General features: G+C 42.0%; 1 protein-coding gene and 1 non-coding gene across 9 annotated transcripts in view; one reads left to right on the top strand and one right to left on the bottom strand.

Moving 5' to 3' along the window:
- SMURF1 (SMAD specific E3 ubiquitin protein ligase 1) overlaps positions 1-17,826 on the top strand; it is a 110,665-nt gene that overhangs the window by 39,284 nt on the left and 53,555 nt on the right. The gene's annotated exons all lie outside the window — the stretch shown is intronic.
- Positions 1,705-1,808, bottom strand: LOC131501745 (U6 spliceosomal RNA). Its single transcript, XR_009256876.1, has one exon. It is a non-coding gene; the product is annotated as a U6 spliceosomal RNA (small nuclear RNA).

Below are 17,826 nucleotides of genomic sequence, written 5' to 3'. Positions count from 1 at the left end.
CCTGTCACTGCATTTTTAAATTGAGGTGCTGGTTGCTCTCTTTCTTACTAGATGAAGTGCAACATCTTTCCGGCACCAAATTCACAGATTTCCTGCTATCTGGCTTGTTAACCTCGGTGTATTTTAAGTGAACGTTTGAGTACGTTAACCTTAAAAATAAAAGTTGTTTTACCAGCAAAAATAGGTTTATTTGGTAATAACAGAGAATTGCATTTCAGGACAAACAAGCTACAATAAAGCCATAGGCCAGTCCAACAAAGGACAAGAAGGTTATTTTATGGAGAAGAAGGAGGAAGTTGAGAGGAAGTCCAGTGGAGAAAGGCAGGAGTTCAGGGTGACGATTTCTCATGGGCCAAGTTGCTGGGATGGTCCATTTCTTGTAGGAGATGCAATGCATATTTCAGTGTTGGGGCCTGGAATCCATGATTCTTTCCTGTCAAAGATTCTTCTGTTAACGGTCTGTAATTGACATTGAGTGGTGTCCCTCTAGCCTCCTCTTCTGGCATCCTGAATCCACTTTTGTGGGATTTCCCTTCATTAATTTTCACAAGTATTTATAAACTTAGTTGTTAATAATGACCCAGGACTGATTGTTAAAAGTACAAGGCAGAGACTCGTTTAGTTTCAAGCATCGTTTGTTTCAGTCCCTCGGAAGCCATTCTGGTTCAGTTGTTACAGCCCACGTTTTCACCATGTACTTTTCCCCCTTTGGTGTTAGTTAGCCCACATGCCTGAATAGCTGTGGACTTCGTAAAAACAGACTGTTCACGCCGAAGAGATTAACCCGACAATTTTAAGATAGATCTTAATTGCATATGTTTAGAAAGAGAATAACATGTTGGCAGTATTTAAGGTTAAAAATCTTCATAGAGTACTATCTCTATGCTGTCCATCCCACCTTTGTGATGATTTTCTGGTTTAGTATTTTTCTAAATAATTTTTAAGCTTATTGGTAATAGAACAAAAAATAAGCCATTGATGCAGATGCCGATCTAGTTGATAAACCGCAGGTGGGTACTCTCTTAAAAATATATACATGTGTAACAGCTTTATTGAGATATAATTCATGTGCCTTTAAAAGTATACAATTCAGGGGCTTTTATTATATTCATAGTGGTGCGTAACCATCACCATGTCTTGTTTTAGACCAATTTTTTGAAGTTTTTTTTTTCTTTCTTTCTTTCTTTCTTTCTTTCTTTCTTTCTTTCTTTCTTTCTTTCTTTCTTTTTCTTTGCAGACGGAAGGAGAGAGTTTGCAAGTAGGGGAGAGGGCAGAGGGAGAGAAAGAATCTTAAGCAGTCTCCTTGTTCAACACGATCCTGATTGTGGGCTCATTCCCATGATACTGGGGTCATGACCTGGGCCAAAATCAAGAGTTAGACACTCAACCGACTGAGCCACCCAGGGCCCCCCCAAACTTTAAGTTTTAATTTTAATCACCTGGTGCTCACTCCTTAATCCCGATCCCCTATTTCACTCATCCCCCCACCCGCCTCCCCTCTGGTAGCCATCAGTACTCAATAAATAGTTAAGGGTCTTTCTTGGTTTGTCTCTCTCTTTTCTCCCCCCTTTGCTCATTTGTTTTGTTTCTTAAATTCCACGTATGAGTGAAATCCTATGGTATTTGTCTCTCTCTGACTGACTTATTTCACTTACTTAGCATTATACTCTCTAGTTCCATCCATGTCATTGCAAATGGCAAGAAAACAATGTAGAAACCTTCACAGGTGTGTGTGTCATCCTTGTGCAGGGGCCGTGCTAATCTGTGTATCATTCCAGTTTTAGTATATGTGCTGCGGAAGTGAGCACGAGCATTTTCATGGCCTAAAAAGAACTCTGTACCCACCGGCAGTCACTCCCCATATCCCCTCTCCCCAGCCCCTGTAATCACTAATCCGCTTTCTGTCTGTATGGGCATTGTCTGTTTTGGACGTTTCATAACGATGGAGTCATACAATATGTCATTTTTTCTTTCACTTTAGGGAAGTTTTCAAGATCACCCATTCCTTTTTATTGTTGAATAACAGAGTAATATTCCACTGTGTGGGTATGCCGTATTTTCTTAGTTCATTCATCACTTGGTGGGCATTTGATTTGTTTCACTTTTGGGCTATTGTAAGTAATGCGGGTGATAAAAATTCATGCGCACGTTTTTATGTAGACCTACATGTTTTCAGGTCTCTTGGGAATATACCTAAGTGGGGGAATTGCTGGGTCATATGCTACTCTGTGTTCAGCATTTTGATGAACTGCCAAACTATTTTCCCAAGTGGCTGAAACGTTTTACAGTCCCACTGGTAAAGCTTAAGTGTTCTGATTTCTCCACATTTTCACCAGTACTTGGTATTGTCATTTTTATTTTAGCTATCCTAATGGGTGTGAAGTAGTTAGTGTCTGTGGTTTTGATCTATATTTCTCTAATGGCTACTGATGTTGAGCATCTTTTCATGTACTTACTGACCATTTGTATGTTTCCTTTTGAGAAAAGTCTTCAAATCCTTTGCCCATTTTGAAATTGGTTGTCTTTTTATTACTGATTTTTAGGAGTTTTAAAAACATTTTTATTGAAGTAATCAATGTTATATTAGCTTCCAGTGTACAGCATATTGAGTCAATAATTCTGTATGTTATTCAGTGCTCACCACAATAAGTAAAGTCCCCATCTGTCACCAAACAGCATTATTACAATATTATTGACTATATTCTCTCCTGTACTTTTCATGTCTGTGACTTATTTATAGCTGGAAGTTCATACCTCTTAATCCCCTTTAGCTATAAATAGATATCTTTACATCCATTTTTTATTTTTATTTTTTTTAGTTTATTTATTTTGAGAGAGACAACATGAGTGGGGAAGGGGGAGAGAGAGAGAGAGAGAGAGAGAGAGAGAGAGAGAGAGAGAGAATCCCAAGCAGGCTCCACTCTGCCAGCACAGAGCCTGATGTAGGGCTCAAACTCACAAAGCCGTGAGATCATGATTTGAGCCGAAATCAACAGTTGGATGCTTAACTGAGCCCCCCACGCATCCCTTTTAACATCTATTTATATCTACATAGATAAGAGAGGCTTTTTAAATATATTCCATAAGTCCCTTATCAGACATTTTCCAATAGTTTTGAAGTATTCTGTGGATTGTCTTTTTACTTGATAGTGTCTTCTGAAAGACAAAACTTTTTAATTTTGATCAAGTACAATTCATGTATTACTTCTTTTGTCACTTACACTTTTGGCATCATATCTAATAAGCAACCATTGCCAAACCCAAGATTGTAAAGATTCAGTCCTATTCTCTTTCTGTAAGAGTTCTATAGAGTTTTTTTCATGTTTATTGTGAGAGAGAGTGCGCGAGCATGTGCCAAGTGGGGGAGGGGCAGAGAGCAAGGAAGAGGGAGAATCCCCAGTAGGCTCTGAGCTGTCAGCACAGAGCCCACCCAACACAGGGCTCGATCCCATGAACCATGAGATCATGACCTGAGCCAAAATCAAGAGTCTGATGCTCAACCTACTAAGCCACCCAGGCACCCCAAGAGAGTTTTATAGTTTTAACTCTTACATTAACTTTGGATTATCTACTTTGAATTAATTATTATGTACAGTATGAGGTTAGGCTCCAGCTTCATTCTTTTGCATGTGGATATCCAGTTGTCTCAGCACCATCTGTCGAAAAGACTATTCTCTCGTTAACTTATGTTGGCACTCTTGTCCACAACCAGGTGACGTAAATGTAAGGATTTATTTGTGGACTTCCAGTTCTCTTCCATTGACCTATGTATGTTCAGCCTTACATCAGTCCCACATCAGCTTGGTTATCATAGCTTGGTTGTGAGTTTTGAAATTGGTAAGTGTGAATCTCCAACTTTGTTCTTTTTTTTTTTTTTTTTTTCAAGATTGTTTTGGCTTCTGGGTCCATTGAATTTCCATGCAAATTTTAGGATCAGCTTGTCAATTTATGCAACAAAAAACACCCCACCAAAACCAGATGGAATTTTGATAGGGATTGCATTGGGTAGATGCTATCTTATTTTAAACCGTCTACCACATCTTTACGATTGATACATTCAGCTTCTGGAACAGTTATTGGGAGTATCCATTGAAGATTTATATCTTGATGGATAAATCAGTGCATATCCCAAACTGGCACTACCTATATATTGACCCCCTTCCTTGGTTTCATTATTTGAAATGTGTATGTGGCATGCTCTGGCCAGGGTATTTGCTTAGCAGGTTTTTTCAAAACTCTTTCCACTAATGTTTTGAGATGAGTGAAAATGTGATAAAATGAAGACAAGGAAAATCTGTGAGAACCCAGATTCTTAAGGATCTTAGCTGTATATTAGGATGGTGTGAAAGGCATTGGTTATGAGTGTATATGATGTTGTGGCTTCTTCCTCCCCTCCCCCCCACCCCGTCTTGAGGAAGGAATTGTCTCAGGAAACAGAAAAGCACGTTGTAAGCAACTTAGGTATTTTCCTTCTTGAGTTAGTGCAGTCCAACATTGTTTTTGTTTGTTTGTTTGTTTGTTTGTTTGTTTTACTATGCATAAGGTTACTGTGCACTAGCTGCTGCAGGGGGAGGAAATCGAAATAAGATCTCCCTAGACTATTTAAACAGCCTCCAGATGGGTCAGTCTTCCCGCTTCCTGCCTCTTCCCATTCATTCCTTCTCATTTTCTACTCCAGTACCAGAGTTTATAGCTTCCTAAAAAAGCCAGTCTGATCCTGTTTGGCTCCTCATTGCCCACAGGGTAAAGTCCAAATTCTTGAGCAGTTGCTGGTGAGACCTTTTCTAGTATGGCCCAGCCCTTTCTCTGCCTCCTAAACCAACATCCCATAGAAGCACACCCTTGTCCCTGAATGTATCAGCCTCTCCAACATGTCCTCGTACATGTAGAATGACCTCCCTCTGTGTCTGCACAACCTTTTTCACATTATACATGTCTTTGCTGCTGCCAAAGATGAGAGGCGGAGACTCAATCACCTCTATTTCTCCAGTGGCACAGGGCTTGGCCAAAGCAATTCTTAAATGTTATTTTAATTTTTTGTAATATTTAATTATTTTTGAGAGAGAGAGAGAGAAAGAGAAAGAGCCTGAGTGGGGGAGGGCAAAGAGACAGGGAGACACAGAATCTGAAGCAGGCTCTAGGCTCTGAGCTGTCAGCATAGAGCCCTAGAGTTCTAGCCCACGAACTGTGAGATCGTGACCTGAGCCGAAGTCGGATGCTTAACCAACTGAGCCACCCAGGCGCTCCTTAAATGTTATTTTAAATGAAGGAGGTAGAGTAAACTGCTCAAAGTACCGTATAATCTTAATGGACAGGGAAGATGTTCAAAGGGTTGAAAATCCCTAATACATGGCTGGATGGAAAACTGTATTATGCAGTTAAGTTTATCTGCAGTTTCTCTTGACCAGATATGGTACAGACATGAATCTGTCCAATTTTAATCAGTCACAAAGCTTATTAGTGTTCAGTACACTTTTTTTTTTAAATTTTTTTAATGTTTATTTATTTTTGGGAGAGAGAGACAGGGTGCCAGCGGGGGAGGGGCAGAGAGAGCGAAAGGGAGACACAGAATCCGAAGCAGGTTCCAGGCTCCCAGCTGTCAGCACAGAGCCCGACACGGGCTCGAACCCAGGAACCGTGAGATCATGACCTGAGCTGAAGTCAGATGCTTAACCGACTGAGCCACCCAGGCGCCCCTGTTCAGTGCACTTTCTAGGGGTACTGTGTCGTTTTCTGTTGCTGTCCTTTGTTCCATATAGCTCCAGGGAGAGTATTTGTGAATAGGGGCTGATGTGTGGTGACATGGGACAGAAATATGCATCAGTTAGTGATGAAAACAAGGAAGTGGAGTGTTCTGTGTTATAGGCCCAGTCATAAAATGTCAGAGTTCTAAGAATTATTCCCTTTACATTGTAAGACCACCTGGCATACTGTGTTTTATGATCTCTCTGCCTCTTTCTTTGGTTAGCATGTTCATAGATGTCCTTCTAATGCAACTGCTTTTTGTAATGTCCATAAGGTATTCTTTTGGAATTAAAATATTATAGTTTCCCTTTCCCAACCTCCATTTCTTTACTAAAAATAAGGCAATTATCTGTTATATTTTATTTTTTTTAATGTTTTATTTATTTTGAGAGCGAGCTCCTGCACGCGTGCAGGGGAGGGGCAGAGAGAGAGAGAGAGAGAGAATCCCAAACAGGCTGCATGTTGTCAGCACGGAGTCTGATGTGGGGCTTGAATTCACAAACCATGAGATCATGACCTGAGCCAAAATCAAGAGTTGGACACTTAACCCCTTAACCGACTGGGCCACCCAGGTGCCCCCATTTGCAACTTTTCTAATAAAAATTTCGTATGTAACATTTTATGGGTAATGATCATGACCTCTGGTTATTTAAAGATGTGAATTTTTTTATGTTTTATCACAAGAAGCTAGCTAATGGAGTTTTTTTTTTCAGAATTACTGTGCCATCTTTTTCTATTACTTTTACTGTATTTTATTTAGTTTGATTGGAAACATAGCCTTTTAAATGGCGTGTGTTGAAAATATTAAGCCAAATTGGTTGGGATACTCTTTGGACATTGATGTACTCAACAAAAGATACTTTCAATATTCTGTTACTGTTCAGGGGTGCCTGGGTGGCTCAGTCGGTTAAGCGTCCGACTTTGGCTCAGGTCACGATCTCGCGGTCCTGGAGTTCGAGCCCCGCGTCAGGCTCTGGGCTGATGGCTCAGAGCCTGGAGCCTGCTTCCGATTCTGTGTCTCCCTCTCTCTCTGCCCCTCCCCTGTTCATGCTCTGTCTCTGTCTCAAAAATAAATAAACGTTAAAAAAAAAAATTAAAAAAAATATTCTGTTACTGTTCTTCTTAATGACTTTTGAGAAATTGTAAAAATGCAGTTTAAATTAGAGTTAGTAGGTACTGATTTTTTTTTATTTTTTAAAGTTTTTTTTTTAAAGTTTATTTGTTTATTTTGAGACAGAGCACAAGTGGAGTAGGGGCAGAGAGGGAGAGAGAACTGAACCCCAAGCAGGCTCCGTGCTGTCATCGCAGAACCCGATGCGGGGCTCGAACTCAAAGAACTCAAAAACTGTGAGATCATTCCCTGAGGTGAGATCAAGAGCTGGTCACTTAACCGATTGAGCCACCAGGCACCCCTGATTTCTTAATCTTAATGTGATTACCTACTGGTGGGTCCTCTGCGCACTTTTACAGTATGGAATATCAAGCCCCAGAAAGTAACTAAATTTTAATTTTCAGCTATGACTCCACTGTGCCCTTTACATTAGAAAAATAGAGAAATAATTTAAAAAATGTTTTTAATGTTTATTCATTTTTGAGAGACAGAGAGAGACAGAGCATGAGTGGGGAAGAGGCGGGGAGAGGGAGACACAGAATCCGAAGCAGGCGCCAGGCTCTGAGCTGTCAGCACAGAGCCCGATGCGGGGCTCGAACTCACAAACTGCAAGATCGTGACCTGAGCCAAAGTTGGACCCTCAACCGACTGAGCCACCCAGGCGCCCCGAGAGATAATTTCTAAATTTCCTTTTAAGTACTGCTTCAGCTGGATTCCACAGATTTTGATGCATTAATTAAAATTTTTTCTTTCCGTTCTAAATATTTTTTTATCCCCTCCCTTAAGATGTTCCCTTTCACCCATGAATTATTTATAAGTGTGGTGTTTACTATTCATGTGTTTGGAGGTTTTCCTGTTACCTTATGTATTGCTTTGTAGTTTAATTCTGTTAGGATCAGAGAACCTAATTCTACAATTTCAATTCTTTTACATTTGTTAAGATTTTTTTAATGAATGTTCCATGTGTGTTGAAAAGAAGGTGACACTGCTGTGGTTGTGTGGGGTGCTCGATGAATGTCTGCTCGATACAGTTAGTGGAGGGTGTTCAGTCCTCTTGTGTCCTTGCTGACCTTCTGTCTGTCAGTTCTGTCGATTACTGGGAGAAGTGCTGAAGTCTCCAGCTGTAATTTTGGATTTTTCTGTTTTTCTTTTCACTTCTGTCAGGTTTTACTTGATGTGTCTTGAAGCTCTGGTGTCAGATGCATACACATTTAGGACTGTTCTGCCTTGTTGGCAAATTAACCATCTTTTCCTCATGGAATGTCCTTCTTTATCCCCCATGGTTTTCTTTGTTCTGAGGTCCACTTTGTCCAAGATTAATGGAGCCACTCCAGCTTTCTTATCATTAGTGTTTGCACGGTCTGTCTTTTCCCCCATGTGAGTGGCAATTCCTCGTTCTTTGTATGCTGACTAATTTTGGATTACATCCTCAACATTTTGAATGTTACGCTACGAGGCTCTGCGTCTTGTTTAAATCCTATGGTGAATGTTGATGTATTTGTTTTAGCAGGCGTTGACCTGGTTGGACTCAGGGTGTGTGTTCCAAATGGCTTTCTGTGGGTTGTGGTTTCAGTGTCTCAGTTCTGTGTTCATAACCTTTGCGGTGCTATTTCTGTCTCACCTGTCTGTAGCCCGCAAGTGACCACCTGGAGCTTGGCCAGCGGTTTACCCCATAGTTCAAGGGCACTAGACACTTGTGTTTGAAAGTTGTCACTAGTAGTCCAGAATCAAGGCTTGAGATTTTCTTGGCCATCCAGCTAATACAAACCTGGGCTGCTCAGAATTCTTACTCCCAGCCTGCTGCCTTTTGAGGGCCGGCCCAAACTGAGATACTGTTCACCAGGACCCCATCCTTGGCAGTTAACAGATTCCAGCGCTCATCCCCCAAGTCCTAAAAGGGCAACCTTTTAGCAAATAACCGAAGGGCAAGATGCAGCCGGACTTCTCGGTTCTCTCTGGGTCAAGTACTGACTTGAATTAGGGTTCAGTACATCCTCCCTACCTTGTTAGCTATTTGGTGCTTTTAGGAACATGCTTGTCATATTCTCACAGCTTTTACTGTTTTCAGCAGATCGATTTACCTCATCTGCTGCTACCAGGCACTGAAAATACTGATGGTTTTTAGTATTTTTCCAGTTTGTGAATTAGATACAGGTTGTTATAGGTTGCATTTTGACCCTCCAAAATTCATAATATTAAAGTTCTCAGTCCCCGCTGTACCTCAAAAGGTGGCTTCCAATTCTGGGGCACCTGGGTGGCTCAGGTAAGCGTCCAACTTCAGCTCAGGTCGTGATCTCGCGGTTTGAGTTTGAGCCCCACGTCGGGCTTTGTGCTGACAACTCAGAGCCTGGAGCCTGCTTCGGATTCTGGGTTTTCCTCCGTCTGCCCCTTCCCTGCTTGTTCTCTCTCTCTCTCTCAAAAATAAAAAAAAGAAACATAAAAAAAAAAAAAGGTGTCTTCCCATTTGGAAATAGGTTCATCACATGCGAAGGTGAAAGGGAGTCAGGTAGGCCCCTAATCTAATTATGACTGGTATCCTTATCAAATGGGGAAATTGGGACGCGACGAGCACAAAGGGAGAATGCCATGTGAGCACGAAGGTAGAGATCAGGAGTTGCGTCGGTCATCCAAGGAACACGAGAGAGAGCCAGCAAACCCCCAGACGCCAGGAGAGAGGCGTCCAACAGATTCTCCTTCACAGCCCTCAGAAGGAAGCGACCCTGCAGGCACCTTGATCTGGGATTTCCAGTCTCCAGAAATGTGAGCTCAATTTTCTGTTGTTGAAGCCCCCCAGCACCTGGTACTTTTGTCACGGCAGCTTTGGCAAACTGATGAAGAGACGGTCCTTTCTCTAAGCTGAGATCTTTAAGAAAATATCTTCTTTTTAGGTCCTGAAGTTTAAGTGAGCTTTTTGTGCTATAATGGAATATTTATGTTCATGAAAAATCTTGTATCCTGCAAATCATGCACTAAAAACAGTGTCTTGGTGGTTCAGTCAGTTAAGCGCCCGACTCTTGATTTTGGCTCAGGTCAGGATCTCATGGTCATGGAATTGATTCCTGCATTGGGCTCGCGCTGCCTGCTTAAGATTCTCTTTTTCTCTCTCCCTCTGTCCCTCCTCCCGCTTAGGCGTGCAAGTGTGCGCATGCGCACGCACGCTCTCAAGAGAAAGTGTCTTACAAGACGAGTAAGGAAGGTTGTGGCAGATCTCTCAAGATGTATGCTGCTTAGTAATTACTAGCAAAAGCATAATTGGTACCTCAGTTGATTACCTGGACCATAGGCAGAGGTTGCTAAAATGGATGATTACCTGGACCATAGGCAGAGGTTGCTAAAATGGATACTAAAAGTATACAAAAATAGCAAAGTGGAAATTCTAGCAGTGCTTGAATTGGTGCATGGATAGTGGGTGTCTGACGATGCAAACACAAGTCGAGTTCGGAGCCAGTGGCGCCGCCCTCACAGGGAGCGTTGACAGGAGCCAATGCCACAGCCCAGCTGAGTGAGACCTTGGCCTGGCTGTGGCCGCACCCCTCTGGGGAGTGAGGCCCGGGTGCAGGCTCCCGTTCGCAGCTTGCTTAAACTACAACTTGTTGCTAAGGCAAGTTAGGTGAGGGCTGTTTTTTTTTTTTTTTTTTTTGCTTGCCTGAGATTTTGCGTAATTCCATTCCCTCCCCTTCTTTGCTTTGGAAACTCACAAATGAATCGGCGACGCTTCCATGCTGTAATGATGTCATTCCCACTTACCAATCAAACATGAGGTCATCTGTGTTACAGAAACTCGCAGCAGAACAGATGGTATTTGAATTGAATTCCCTTTTGTATTCTCCAAATTCACCTGTTAGTGTCCTGTGCAGCTGCCGAGGTTAATGTGACTTAAACGACACGAATTTAGTCAGAGCTATAAGTATTTTAAAAATGAGTTGTGGAGGGGTGCCTGGGTGGCCCAATCAAGTTAAGCATCCGACTTCGGCTCAGGTTTTTATCTCACGGTTTGTGAGTTCAAGCCCCGCGTTGGGCTCTGCTGACAAGCTGGGAGCCTGGAGCCTGCTTTAGATTCTGTGTCTCCCTTTCTCTCTGCCCACCCCTGCGCGCTCTCTCTCTCTCTCTCTCTCTCTCTCTCTCTCTCAAAAATACTAAAAAAATTTTTTTTTAAAAAGAGTTGTGGAGTTATTTAAAAATTGATAAGTATTGCCCTCAACTTGTTAAGTTTTAACATTTTCAATTAATAGGAGATATTCTCTTTATGATCTACAAAGCTACTCATTGTTATAAGAGGGATTATTTGTGAATTTTAAAAATTATTGTAATTTATTATTCCATCACTATTTTATTTAATTGATGTCTGTGTGCACAGAAGATGGGGGTTCCAACAACTGATGGGAGATCCTGCAAGCTTTCCATGTAACTTATGCTCACTTTCAACCTCTAGATGAATTTTTAGTTTGGTCTGATTTGTAGTTCTAGTATTTTTAATTTGCTGTCCTGAAATATTTAAGGTTACTTTTAGGTAACAACTACTGGACTGTAATTTTGAGATATATGTAATTTCAAGCAGCTTTCTTCAATTATTTTTCATCTCATGCATATCAATTGGGCTATTAATGAAACTCACAATTTGACTTTTGTTATCTGTTATTTTTGAAAATTCACATTAATGTGTTACAATGTAGAAAGACTATCAAAGCTTTAATATTTTGACTACAAAACTTTCATTTCAGCAGATTATTTATAATCATTTCATAATTGAAAAATTGGCTTATCTCAATTTAACCTAGGGTTATATACTTGGCTTTTTTTTTTTTTTTTAAGTGTATTTGTTTATTTTGAAAGAGAGGGAGGGAACATATGAGTGGAGGAGGGTAGAGAGAGAGGGAGAGAGAGAATCCCAAGCAGGCTCTGCACTGTCAGCGTGGAGCCTGACATGGGGCTCAAACTCATGAACCATGATGTCATGACCTGAACCTGAACAGAGACTCAACTGACTGAGCCACCCAGGCACCCCCATTTAATTGAAGTATACATACAGCAGAGTGTACATATAGGACAATATATTTTAGAATTTGTTTTAAATGAAGACCATGTCTTCAAGAGTAGTCCTTTGCATGAGGAGAAGAGAAGTCAAATTGTGCTTAGCTTGGCATAAAATGATTTTTTGCATGAGAATTTTAGGAACGAAATGACAAAAACTCTTCAAAATTTGGGTGCCTTTTCTCTAGGGCTCTGGTGATTTGGGTAATAATTTAATGTTGTTATAGGGTATTTGCTTTGGTGTATTTTATTGAATTTGGGGGAGTGAATTCCAGGGAAATCTTTGTTTTCCGGGACGAAACACAATACATCTTTGTGGTGGTAGGACTGTCTGCATTCTGTCCTAATTGCTAGAGCTAGAGCTGAGAGCAGAGAGGAGGTTGGCTTTGCAGTGAGAGGAAAGGAAATTTGACAGTATTGAGAATGCCAGATTGAAGGCAGCTTTAAATTTGATTAATTCGTAATTCATTTTGCGAAATGTTTTCTGAATATAGGGGTTTCCGAGATTAACAAAGCTGCTTATAATTCTGGAAGTAGGAAGGAACAGCGAGTAACGGCGTATATTTTTAGTGTGTAGCTTCCATTCCCCCCTCACCTTTTTTTTTTTTTTTTTAATGTTTGTTTATTTTTCAGAGAGAGAGAGGGAGAGAGAGCACAAGCTGGGGAGGGGCAGAAAGAGAGGGGGACAGAGGATCCAAAGTGCATTCAAGCTGACAGCAGAGAGCCTGATGTGGGGTTTGAACCTCCGAACTGTAAGATCATGACCTGAGCTGAAATCAGACACTTAACTGACTGAGCCACCCAACCCGCCGCCCCCCACTCCCCCCCCCCCCCCCCCCCGCCCCTCGCCGGTAATTTTAACAAGTAGGCAAATTCACAAATACAGAATTCATGACTAATGAGGTTCAGCTACTCCAATGACTAGGATTGGGTCCTGACCCCCACCATGCAATACATATATTGTTATCTTAAGCAAGTTCACCTCTCTATGTCTGTTTTCATGTTTGTAAACTGGGGATAAATATTACCTACACCAAGAGTTAGTGAATTGAAACGAGTAGAGTTGCTGTCACATTGTCAGATAAACAGTAAGTCCTTGATGAGTAGTAATGTTAGTAGTAATTAGTAAGATAGTTAATTCTAACAGCAACTGTCTTTATCACGTGCCTGTTCTGACGCTCACAGTAACCCTGAAAAGTAGGAAGTATTATCTCTGTGGTACAGATGAGAAATTGGAGGCCCTGAGAGGTTGGGTAGTGTGCTCCATGCTACCCATCTGCTAACTAGCTGGGCTGCAATTTGAACCCAGGCCTTGATAATTTCAAGTGAAGAAGGATTCTGTATGGCTTTGGGTCCCTCGTGATCCAGCTAGGATGGATCTGTACATCCGGGTGAGGGCGGAGGTGATTAGGCAAAGACGACTGTCTTAGAAGGAGGGAGCTTATGCTTCCGGCCCAGAGTGGGAGACGTTAAGGAGAGATAGAGCCCAGAGTGATCTGCATGACGAGTCTTGGACTGCAAAGACAAAATTATCATAACATAGATTGGGGTAGAGGCCAAAGGAGGCTCCGAAGAATAGAGGTCTTAGCCTCAGTTGGCATGAAGACCTGGGCAAAGACCCCTTATGTTTGAGGGAGGTGATGGACCCAGAGATGGGTCCTTTCTTTGGGTGGTTTTGGAGAAGGGCTTCCCGTATTCACACAGTTCGTGTTTGTGGGTGGAGTGAATTGGGAACCATCCCAGTTCTCAGAGCCCTAAGGGCCTGGCATTTTGGGAAGTAAAGGCCTCCGAAAGGCAGTTTTCCACTCTCCCCTCGGACAGTGACACGTTTTTCTGAGTCAAGGCCGAGCTGAGTGTTGTGAATGCCCAGACTCTCGGAGAGACACATGGACATTTTCCATCATTTTCTACTTGTAGTCTGCAAATGGTTTTCAGTAGACTACAACATAGCAGTTTGAGAGGAATGCTTCATGGTGTTCTTGTGGAATGACTGTGTCTGACATCTGGTTCAAGTTCGGGGGATATGCATTGCGTAAATTTCAAATTGTTTTTGTATTTAGCATCCATATAAATAAATGAATAAGTAGTCAAAAGCCAGGGTGGTATTTTGGGGATATGTTTTTCTTCATGAATCCTTGAGAAGCTTGTCCACTGAGGTTATTCTGTGTATACAGTCAGTACTATTATAAATTTGGAGCAGGGGCTGGCAACCTTCTTCTGAAAGGCCCAGATAGTAAATATCTTATGCTTTGTGGGCCATATGGTCTCTGTCACAGCTATTCAGTTCTGCCGTTGTAGCCACAGACACTTAGCCAACAGATGGGCATGGCTGTGTTCCATTTAAACTTTATTTCCAAAAACCGGCAGAAGGCCTGTTTGTTACAAAAATTTGGCCTACGGGCCATGGTTAGCCAGTCCCTGGTCTAGAGCATAGCTGTTACTTTGAGACATTGCTGACTCCTTTGTAGGGTTAAACCCTAGCAGAATTTTGTGTGTGCAACATTTAAAAATTTGCAGTGTAACCTTGGGCAGCGAAAGTGGCGTTATATAGAAAACTTGTCATCTCTTATGAATTTTGCTCTAAGAAAAAGATTCTAAACCAAGATATTACATTTATGGGACATTTTTGGTTGGTGGTAGGAAAGGAAAATTGAAATTAAATACCAGGAACTGTAACAGCTTACTCACATCTCACCAGTTTTTTTTTCTGTTACGAATTGTGCATTTAATGATAAGCTCTGGGGTATTTAATGTCTCAGGACAGAAGGCAGAGGTTGCTAATTAGTTTTCCCCTAAAATTCATTGCCTTCACTCTCCCCTTTTCCATCTTTCCCCCTCCCCACCCTCCCACCCCCCACATTGGGTTAGAGAAGCTGCCTGTAAGGGGCATGGATTTATGTGGGAAGAAGAGATGGGGGTGGCACGGGGGGGGGGGGCTGGCAACAAGCTGAGGTAGTGGTAAGCTTCAGGGAAAGAGGGGGCAGGCTGGTAGCTTTCAAGCCCTGAACAGTGTGTTTGACCTTGACGGTTGCTTTAATCATGATCAGTGAGTAGAAGATCCATTTTGTGAGAGCTTTGTTCTAATGCCCCCCCTCTCAAAACACCTGAGATTATACCCAGACCCCTGCACCACCTGGTCGAGGTCACAGAGGAGTCACGTGTTCGTGTGCAGCTTCTGCTGGGAAAAATGGTGCACGTTTGAGAAGCATCAACTGCTCTCCACCTGCTTCTCACCATCTCTTTCCTCCTCTTCTTTTTTTTTTAAATTAAAAAAAATATTTGTTTTTGAGAGAGAGAGAGGGACAGAGTGTGAGGCAGGGGAGGGGCAGAGAGAGAAGGACACACAGAATCGGAAGCAGGCTCAAGGCTCTGAGCTGTCAGCACAGAGCCTGATGGGGGGCTTGAACTCACAAACTGCAAGATCATGACGTGAGCTGAAGTTGGACGCTTAACTGAGCCACCCAGGCACCCTCCCACCATCCTTTTCTAAACTGACTTTTACTAATTTATGTTCATAAATTTTTTTTTTGTAGTTTCCAGTCTTCATAAATTCATGTGGTTTTTTTTTTTTCTTTTCAGGAAGTAAGCTCTTTTTTACATGCTGTCAAATGAAGGCCAATGTCCTTTCAGCAGTTATAATAATATTAGCATATGAAGAATGAGCCCCTTCCTACTGCACACATACCGTCTATTTGGAGATTTAAATTGAGCAGAAATTAGTAGTGTGATAAAAAGACCCATGTAGGTGGATTTGCAGAAAAGTTAACCCAAAATCTTATTACAGGTGAGTAACAGGCAGAAAATGTAGACTTTTGTGTCCATGCAAGTGCCAAATTATTCAGGGGATCATTGCTAGTTTACTTTTCAATGTGATTTTCATGAGTAGGGTAGAGTTTTGAAAGGTTTTGAAGACGAAAAACCCAGTTAATTGTATTTTAAAGATTCGATTTGTATCAGTGTGTAGATCCTCCCTGTGAAACGCAAGCATTGGGCACGTGGGTCCCGTGATACGCCTCCTTCCCCCTGCACACCCCATCTGATTCCTGACACTGCGTCCTCTTCATATATCCAAAACTTGTCGCTCTTTGAAGTTCAGCCTGTCTCACCTCCACAGAAATAAGCACATGCAACCCAAGCATCCCCACAATAATGTTCTGTTTCTCTGCATTCCGGTCATCTGCACAGCTCATTTGGAAGTTCGAGTCCATATGGCAGTGTTTGTTGAGCAAGATGTTAGTCTTAGATTTACCTCTGTCATGGGTCCTACTTTCAATGAGTTTATAGTCTGTTTGAAGACTTATGTAAGTAACCAATAAAAAGTGTACCTTGACAGGGCAGTACAGGATAGGGGATGGCTGATGGAGGAAGAGAGCCTTGAACTTGAACTAGGCTCAGAGGGAAGCAGAGATCTGGATGGTGAAGAGGAGGAGGTGGTGGTGGGAGGGACCCCAGCAAAGGAGTGGGGGTAGGGGGATGGGGACATGCAGGGGGGAGGGGCGTGGGGCAGGGAGTAATTTGTACTTCACTTTGGAAGTGGAGTTAACCTCAGAGGTTTATGTGTAGGGGAGTTACATAATGAAGAGTGTTCTATTCATTTATCCAACAAATAATTACTTCATGATTCAAATGAATCAGAGAAAAGAGATGCCAGAGCCTATTGTAAGAACCTAGACATGAGACCAGAGTCGCCTGGAATTGAGCAATGGCGCTGGGACTGCAAAGAATAGATTTAAGATACTACAAAAGACGAATTGATATGACTTGATGAGTAATTGAATGTTGGTTAGCAAAAGTGAGCTGCTTTGCACTATTGTTTGGTTTTCCTGTTGATGCGTTTTGTTTCTTGAGTTAAACTGTAATCTCTTTTGGGACAGACACTACATCATCTACTCCTTTCGTTGTAGCTGGCCATTATCTTTTTAGCCCCGCCTGAAGAATTTATTTAACATGTATTATTGCACACAGTCTGCAGAACATGTTAAACAATGACCTGTAACTTACCAATAAGAGAAAGCTGAGACTGAAGGGCTTGTCTTACAAAACACAAACAACACTTAGTCCTCAAACCACTAGTGCATTTAATATTTTACTTGCAACATAATGGTCAAGCCATAAACTCTACCCTTTAAATTCTACAAGTCAGGGGTGCCTGGGTGGCTCCATCAGTTAAACATCCAACTCTTGATTTCGGCTCAGGTCATGATCTCATAGTTTGTGGGTTCGAGCCCTGCATTGGGCTCTGCAATGACAGTGCAGATCCTGCTTGGGATGCTCTCTCCCTCTGTCTGTCCTTTCCCTGCTCGTGGGCACACACTCTCTCAAAAAACAAAACAAAACAAAAACAAAAACTACAGTGTTGAATGTAGTATAGGATGTTCACAGAGTTGCACAATCATCACCATCTAATTTCGGGATTTGTCATCACCCCCCCCCCCCCCCTCAAGACAAAGCCCACATACTGTGGCAGTCAGGCCCTGTCCACTTTATTCTCAGCCCTTAGAGCCACTAATCTGCTTTCTGTCTCTATAGATGGCTTAGTTTGTTCAGGCTGCCATAAAAAAATGCCACAGACTGAGTGGATTATAAACAATAAACACTTATTTCTCACAGTTCTAAAGGTTGGTAAGGCCAAGATCAAGGTGCTGGCAGGCTCACTGCTTGGGGAACGCGGCTTCTTGGTTCATAGATGGCACCTTCTCGCTGTGTCCTCACACAGCTGAACGGGGTGCGGGAACTCTCTGGGGTCCCTTTTATAAAGCACTAATCCCATTCCTGAGGCTCTACGCCATGACCTAATCATCTCCCAAAGGTCCTGCCTCCAGCTACTGTCATGTTGGGAATTAGGATTTAACATAGGAATTTTGAGGAGACACATTCAGTCTATAGCAACAGACTTGCCTATTCTGGGCATTTCATATAAATGGGATCATGCAGTTTGT

This window comes from Neofelis nebulosa, chromosome 18 (assembly GCF_028018385.1).
Source record: "Neofelis nebulosa isolate mNeoNeb1 chromosome 18, mNeoNeb1.pri, whole genome shotgun sequence".
Taxonomy (NCBI): domain Eukaryota; kingdom Metazoa; phylum Chordata; class Mammalia; order Carnivora; family Felidae; genus Neofelis; species Neofelis nebulosa.
The sequence above is the reverse complement of the archived record's forward strand: the minus strand, read 5'-3'. Positions and strand labels throughout refer to the sequence as shown.